The 7,772-nt window shown below is 50.3% G+C and overlaps 1 long non-coding RNA gene across 2 annotated transcripts; it reads left to right on the top strand.

Moving 5' to 3' along the window:
- Positions 1 to 3,208: 3,208 nt before the first annotated feature.
- On the top strand, positions 3,209 to 5,926 carry LOC132010344 (uncharacterized). Of its 2 annotated transcripts, none has more exons than XR_009402229.1 (4): positions 3,209 to 3,454; positions 4,184 to 4,298; positions 4,395 to 4,489; positions 5,366 to 5,926. It is a non-coding gene; the product is annotated as an uncharacterized LOC132010344 (long non-coding RNA). The 2 variants fall into 2 exon arrangements; XR_009402230.1 differs by having other exon boundaries at positions 5,291 to 5,926.
- Positions 5,927 to 7,772: the final 1,846 nt, after the last annotated feature.

The raw sequence follows: 7,772 nt of genomic DNA, 5'->3' as shown, positions 1-7,772 counted from the left end.
ATTTCTTTCTAGCACTGAGTACTTTTCTGTTGCCTGGAATTACTGGTTTGCTTGTCCCTTCACCTACTGAAGGACATGGTGGTTGCTTGCAAGTGTGACGGTTATAAATACAACTTCTATAAATGCTGTGTGCAAGTTTTTGCATGGACCCAAGTTTTCAGCTCCTCTGGATAAATATCAAGGAGCAGTAGATGTGGTTTTTAATGCCTGGTGATGAATGTTTGGCTCAGCACTGGGCAGAGTTCCTTGAGAAGTGAGAGCCTGTCAGCATCATTGTCTTACCCCTGGGCCATGCTGCTCGGTGGGTATGACAGAACGAGCCCGTACCATGGAAACAGGGCTGTCTAGTGTTGTGGGAGAAAAAAAAAGTTGTCCCACGGGGAGATCGCTTCTAAGGACCTCAAAGTTTGGACTAGGAAACGAGATGTGGACTCCCTCGGGTACAAAAGCAACAAAGCTTGGCCATACCCAGAGGGCTCTAGGCTGGAGAGGTGCGATGGGCTCGGCTGGAGTGAGCTGGAAGGCTCTGAAAGAACCTAATGTGTGGCTGTGGTCTGAGCATGGGAGCGACGAGGTCTTCATCGTGGAGGATGGAGCACACGGCGAAGGTGTGCTGGGCCATGGGTGACCAGTAGGGAGCCTCGTGGGGAGAATTTTTAAAGGAAACGAGGTGGGAAGGTTGAAGACATCAGCCTGGACCTCCTGAGGTGTCCACTTCCCTCCCGGAGTCATCCTCTGGATGCTGGTGTCAGTGGGCTGCAGGCATCACGGTCCTGCCAATGGCATTCAGCCTGATGAGGGGGCTGCTGGGTACTCTTGAGTGAGAGGGAGCAGCTCTGGGGAGGGGGGAATCAGAGAGTGGAAGCAAAATGACAAGAAAGGAAGCAGAACCAAGGGGATAGGAAAACTATCAGAATTGCAGGCACATTTAACACCTGACATTCAGCCACAGTATGAGGGATCCTAGTTTCCTGTCTCATCACCATCCCCCCACATTATTTCTTTTTTTATATTAAATGTTTTCTTTCTTGTTCAGTATTATACATCAAAATGCTAAGACACAGTCCTGTATGGCCCTGGTACGAGGAACGCATTTTGAAGACTCATCTTTGGATAGCTCTCATAACCATGCAGAAGGCGTGATTTCCCTGTTGCACAAAGCCCGATTTAGGACATTGGTTACTTTGTCATCGTCTTCTTTTTCAGATTTAGCCAACAGTGAATGGTCTATTGGTACTGGTCTTGGCAATGCCTTATGTGCCTTGGCAAGGTTCAATCCTAGCCCCATTGGCAGGAGGAGATAAGCCCTGTCCCCGGGGACAGAGCACAGGAGAGAATCCGATCTGGCATCTCTCCTTAGCTGTCTTCATCAGCACTTCCTGGAAACTCCGACTCCAGGCCCAGGGATGAATGCACCGTGGAAAAAACCCATATTTGTGTAAAACCAAAAAGCTTCCCAGTCACCATTGATGAGGAAGTGACTGCTCGGACAATCTGATGGGATCAGCTGGACTTCGTGGGCTGCCGTGGACATCACGTGATTCCCAAATGCTGCGGGGACAGGAACATCAGAGCCCAGTTTGGGAGCAGGTCAAGTTGCTGGCAGTCTTGGTGTTTGGAGCTAGCATTGGGTCAACTTTTTTGGATTTGTACTTTCTGATAGTTCTGTATCCCCATTACCCTGTTCTGTCTTATATGCTGCTCTCCGAACATTGTGCTTCCTACCTGGTCTGAACTGGCCAACCCCCCCAAGTGATGGCAGCCTGAGGTCTTCCTTGGGGATCCTACCACAAAGTCACCTTAAATCATTTTTGTCTATCTATTTATTTGTGTTTTCTCTACCAGCAAAGGAGAGCCACAAGAGCAGAAACCTCTCTTTCTGGTTGACCGTGGCATGTCCAGGACCCAGGAAGGGCTCTGTGCAGGCGGGATGAAGGAATGATGTAATCACTGGCAGGTACTCCCATGTCCCTGAACGAAAGAAGGCAGGACAGGCTGTCACCCCACCAGCTACTACTACACAAAAATTAGCAGAAAAAACATGCCAGTGATTGGCCTGTCTTTGGTCCAGCTCTTGGATTTGAATGTCTGGAGTTTGAATCTTTTGTTTCTACTCTGGGCTTGGCCTTCTTTCCCAGAACAACACATACACATACCTTGTATTCTTTCTGGTTTCCTGCACTTTGAATACAGGTGGGTTAGACAGTGGAATGGAAATCTCTGAACAAAGACAGGTAAAAAGGAAATCATACCTATCTTTAGAGGGGAAAAACAGAATATTTACACACACACACACACACTTTGCACATTTACGTTACTTTTCTCAAGCATTCAACTAGTGAACCCACAGCCTTCTCATCCTATCCTAAAAACCTAGAGAGATGAGGGAGGGAAGAATTCCAGTTGCTGTCAAATCGCTTGTGATGGTTAAGCTGCGTGTCTTCATGGGGAAAAAAAGCACGAGACACGATGGACCCCTGTGCCTGGCGACTAAGGAGGCATCCGTTTCCTGGAGATGGTAATTCTGGAGAGGGAGCAGCCTCTGTGGCTGTGAGCCCTTGTCACGCCTGGGGCTGAAGGGGGTGATGACCTAGATCACTTATACACAGAGAGATCATTAGAGGGACCAGAAGGGTGTACAAAAAATAAAAAGGATTATTTTGATTCTAGTTTTAGAGATCAGGAGGGAGGCTGTTGTAACAATATATAGGAGACGTTAGGGAGAGAAGACACAAAGCCCAGATGGTTTAGGGCCCCAAGAGGAAGCTCTGATGTATCAATGGGACTCAAAGTTTGGAGGGCGGGCCCTAGACGAACTTCATTGAAAAGAGCCGTTCTTTTCTCTGCCAGCGGAAAAACCCAGGTGGCGCGAAAGGCTTTGTGTCTGATTGTTTGTTCTTCCTTATAGTCTAGCCTTTATGTGGGTTTGTCCTCTTACAGGTGCAAACAAATATGTAATCACCACGGCGCTCAAATAGACATCCTTTGAAGGCTCCCTGCGAGCAGAAGTAAATGCGGTCGGTTTGGGGTTTTGCAAGCCATGCGGCTGGCAAACGCTCTGGTGTCCTGTCCTGGCCACGAAGGCAGGTGCAGCTGGACCTTGAGCCCAGAGTCGGTGACCACAGCAGCTCTTGGAGCCTGGCTCTGCGTTGGCTGGAGTCACCTGATTTCACCCGGACGTCTCTATTTTTGCCAATGTACAGTGACTTCCGATTAAATCTCAGACGCGTTTCAACAGCACGCTGATTTTGGACCCTTGCCCCCCATGCGCGTGTCTGTTTGGGTATGAAATGCTGAGGGGTCTTCGGAAATGGCCCTCTGCCTTTGGTGACTGACCTTCCCTCTTGAGCAGTTGAAGTGAGACAGACAAGGTGAATCTCTGCTGACTTTTCTGTGGCTGCATCTGTGCACAGTGCGCGTAGTCCTGCTGTGACCCTCCACACGCCGCGCCTGGGTGAGCGTCCGCAGGGCCTGCCATGCCCCTGAGCAGGTGGGGTGGGCACAGCAGCCTCAGTCCAGACCTTGGGGAGGCTGCGCTGCTTTGACACCTCTTCCACTGGTGAGTGTGAAGCCGTGGTGGAGTGTCCTGCACTCACTGACCAGCCGAGCTGAGGACCCTGACGAGTAGATCCTCGCCGCTGGCATGTACCAGGCACCGACTGTACGCAGAGCTGTGCCTAGCGCTGCTGCATGCAGGGTCACTTCATCATCACAGCAGCCCCGGGAGGCCAGTAGCCAGTGGGGGTTGGCCAGGACGGTGGAGAGCTCTCACGTGCCTGCCTCAGTGAAGTGCCTAATTCTCGGAGGGATGAGTGGTGGCTGCTGACCGGCCTCCATGCCAGATGTAGCTGCCCTGCCTTGGGCCCCCTTTCGGTTCTGGACAGCCTCTCCGGGGCAGAATCTAACAGGAACCCCCAGGCAGAGCAGGTGGAGAGGGACTCTCCAGGCTTCATCCCTAGGGAGAAGGGGAGAATTCTGAGGGCATCCTGGTACTAAATGTCAGCACGGAACGTCCAGGTCCCGGTGGTACTGCTGTGGTCTCCGTGGACAGATGTGAAACTCAGGCACAGAGAGATCAACTCTCTTGTCCAAGGTGTATAATCAGGAAGTGGCAGCCACACCCAGGGACCCAGCTGTGTGGCCCGTATCCTTAGCCACCTTGACCATGCTGTCTTTCTGCTAGATGCCACGTGAGCAGCTGCTGTGGCCAGGACGTCCATGGCCTCTTCATGTCATCCTCAGGGCAGCCGATGAGGGGACAGCATAAGATAGAACCTGTGGCTGTCCGCACTGAAGAGGTCAGGAGATACCCCTGGAGGCGTGGGCTCACCTGAGCGTGTGGCGGCTTCCTGACAGCAATGGCAGGAGCCCATCCGTGTCCTTCTCCTCTCTAGGCTGACGCTCCAGAAGGAGGTTGGGCCAAGGCTGTGAAGAAAGGGCTTTTGCTGTCATGGAGAGGGCTGGTGTGGCTCGAGCAGCCACAGAGGAGGTAAGCCATGGCGTGTGTCGGTCACAGCGGGTGTGAGGCACATTCCTGAAAAACCCACAAGAGTGGCAGCAAGGGAAAGACCTGGCCGTGGAGTGTCTGCCCTCATGCAGAGCTGCGGACGGCACCAGCAGACTTGAGAGACAGGCTTGTGTCTCCAACCCTCATGCTTCCCTCTTGCCCAGTCGCGGAGGCCTCAGGGAGGCGGTGGTGGGAGAATGTTCAAGGAGGGATGAAGAGACACCCTGCAGATTCCTGGCCAACTTTCAAACTGAAGTTGCGGCTGCACTGGGGGAAAATCAGGAACATACTAGGATTAAGGAATTAGATGAGGCTGATCTTTTTTTTTTTATTTTTTATTTTTTATTTTATTTATTTATTTGACAGAGATCGCAAGTAGGCAGAGAGGCAGGAAGAGGGGGAGGGAGAAGCAGGCTCCCCGTGGAGCAGGGAGCCCGATGTGGGACTCGATCCCGGGACCCTGGGATCATGACCTGAGCCAAAGGCAGAGGCTTAACCCACTGAGCCACCCAGGCGCCCCAAGGCTGACTCTTTAGTATCTGGAAACTAAGCCTTATGAATACGTGAAGAGAATGGAGAAGCTGTGGACTTCCCAGGGGCATCACCCTCTGTGCGGAATAGGGGTCTGGAAGTGGGTTCAGGATGATGATGCCACGGAAGCTGTAGGACTCTTTCCGGATGACCCCCAACCCTCCCAGTTCACCCCCTTTCCATACGCCGGTTGCGTGGACATCATCACCTCAAGCCCCAAAACATTTGGAGGTGTGACATTGTTATTCCCAGTTTGCAGACGAGAAAACCAAGGTTTGGAGCCTTAACTGACTGGACTGAGACACAGATAAGCCCCTGGATTTGCAGGGTTCAGCTGGACAGAGGCTGCCTGAAGTCGTGAGTGCTGAAGTCTCCTGAGAGAGTTCGTTCCTGGCTCGATGCTGGACCCCTGGTGATGGTGTTGAATAAAGCCTCGTGGAAGCCATCAGACCCCTCCTTACGGTAACACTGGTGTGTAGTTAATGGATCCTTAATATTCTGGTGAAGCAGCCACTCATTGTGGTATTTGGTAAAGAACCAAGTCTAAGGAACTATTAATGCCCCATCTGACGTGGATTTATTCAGAAGGGCATTACAGAGGTGTTTTATTACTTGGCATGAGAGGAACCCGGCCTACGTGACTGACATGGGCAGCCAAGAATGCCTTGGGGATCAGTGATTGGTGGGGGAAGAAGAGGGATTGCGGGGAGCACAAGAGGGGAGAGATACTCACGGCAGACTCAGGGTCATGCGGGAGGGTGCCCAGGTGGGAACCGGCCACTCCTGAATGCTGACGCTTCAGGTCACAGACAGGAAGCCGCCCAGTGAAGTCCCTGCCACCACTGAGGGCCGTGACAGCCCTCGCTTTCCAGCATCTGCTGACGAGTGACTCGGGCATACTCCTCAAGCCAGCGGGGGGTCCCCTCATGCCCAGCTGCCTGCGTGCCTTAGTTTCCCCTCTCTGCCTTCAGCAGTTTTCCTGTTTGCATTCCTAATCACCCTAAAAGTTCACACCCCAGGTGCCAGTTGTCACTACTACTAACCACTACATTGTAAGTGACCCCAGCCACCAGAATGTCTGAGCTTCTCTCCCGATCAGATCCCTGCTGGAAATCTCATGACTTCATCCCACAGAACCAGCCCACGACCCTAAGTACAGCAACCATGTGGGCGTGCTAAAAAGCCCACAACTTGAACTTATAAGAAAACACAATACGGTATAATATAAACCAGCGTGCGTCAGAGCTTTGTCAGAATGAAATACGAGAAAGAGAGTATGGAAGCGCAGAATGGAAGACCGACTATGAGCATCAAGTTCCCTTATCCTGTTTCTTTTTCATTCGGGCTCATATACGTGAGTCCACATGCCCGCAAGAAAGATAAAATAAAAGGTTCATGTCTTTGAGCAAAACTTCCTGACTAGAGCAAAATGGAACAAATTACTACTAAGTGTATCAGTGAATAACCAAAGTTTCAAGGTAACATGAGAATGGCATCTTCCATGATCTAACCCAGAGTGTCGGGGTGTGGTCCTGAAGCCCTGGTCGCATACTGGCCAGGTAGGTGGCTGGCCTCACACCCTAGAGAGCTCCGGGGAGCTCTGCCCCAGGGGATGGAGCCCACAGCTGACAGCCGGATTTGACGTTCCTCACCCTCGGGCATGGAGTTTCAGGAAGGAGTGGCAGCCTAGAGGTCACTTTCAAGGGTAGCTCGTAAAGATGTGTTAGGAGATTGAGAGCCTGGGGTGTGTCTCAGCATGCTGATGACAGTTGCTGTTAGGAGAAGCCTGTGAACTCCACACTCGGCTGCTGGAGAGGTCGGCCATTCTGTGGCTTATGGGTTTGAGCCCGCTTTGCTTCCAAATCAAATAGAAGCCGTGTGCGATTCTTTGTGCAACTCTTTCTGCTTTAGAAACAGACCGCTTCCAGATGGAGGGTGCTGTGACCCGAAATGAATGGGATCATGGAAGGAGATTCTAGAATACTGATTGAGACAGCAAGACGCTAAGCACCCTATTTCCAGGATATATTTAAGGCTAATTACTGAGCAATGGATGAGTTTAAGATGATTTTCATAATCAGCTTGGGTAGGGACAGGGTACAAATCTTTCCTGTTAATATTATGTCATTCAGGAGCCTAAAATATCTTATTCAATCACTTAATATAGAAGTCAGTAATCTTAATTACATGTCCAATCATGAGTGCTTTGAGCTAAATATTTTTAGGTTTGAGAATCACGGATAATGAATCAATTATTTCAAATAATTTAGATAGGATTTTAAATTTTTGTCATGAGACCCCCAAATCTCCAGCCTTGGCTTTATGAAGCACTGGAGTTTTAAACTCCTATCCAACACCCTTTTATCTAGAATTCTGTTAGCTTAAAAAAAAACATGAATCTCTCCACTATGAAAATTAATGTCCAGAGTAATGACCTTGGAGGGGGACAGGTGACGTGGGTTGAATTTGACTTGGAGGGCTCTGGCCTGACCTTCTGGATTTTTCAGGATGGTGTTTCATTTTTCCCCCCTCTCCTCAGAACTTAAGACTTTTTTCTTTCCCAGTGAAGTTCTGGTTTTATATCAGTGGGTACACATGCTTAAGGAGACACTATGTGCCCCTGCTTCCTGGTGTCACCAAGATCTATCTGCTAGCAGGAGCTCAAATCACAGAAATGAAATACTGACGGAAAATAAAATTCTACATGCTGAATGGTTGGAAACCTATTTGGCGG

This window comes from Mustela nigripes, chromosome 2 (genome assembly GCF_022355385.1).
Source record: "Mustela nigripes isolate SB6536 chromosome 2, MUSNIG.SB6536, whole genome shotgun sequence".
Lineage (NCBI taxonomy): Eukaryota > Metazoa > Chordata > Mammalia > Carnivora > Mustelidae > Mustela > Mustela nigripes.
This window is presented reverse-complemented; position numbering and strand designations above follow the sequence as displayed.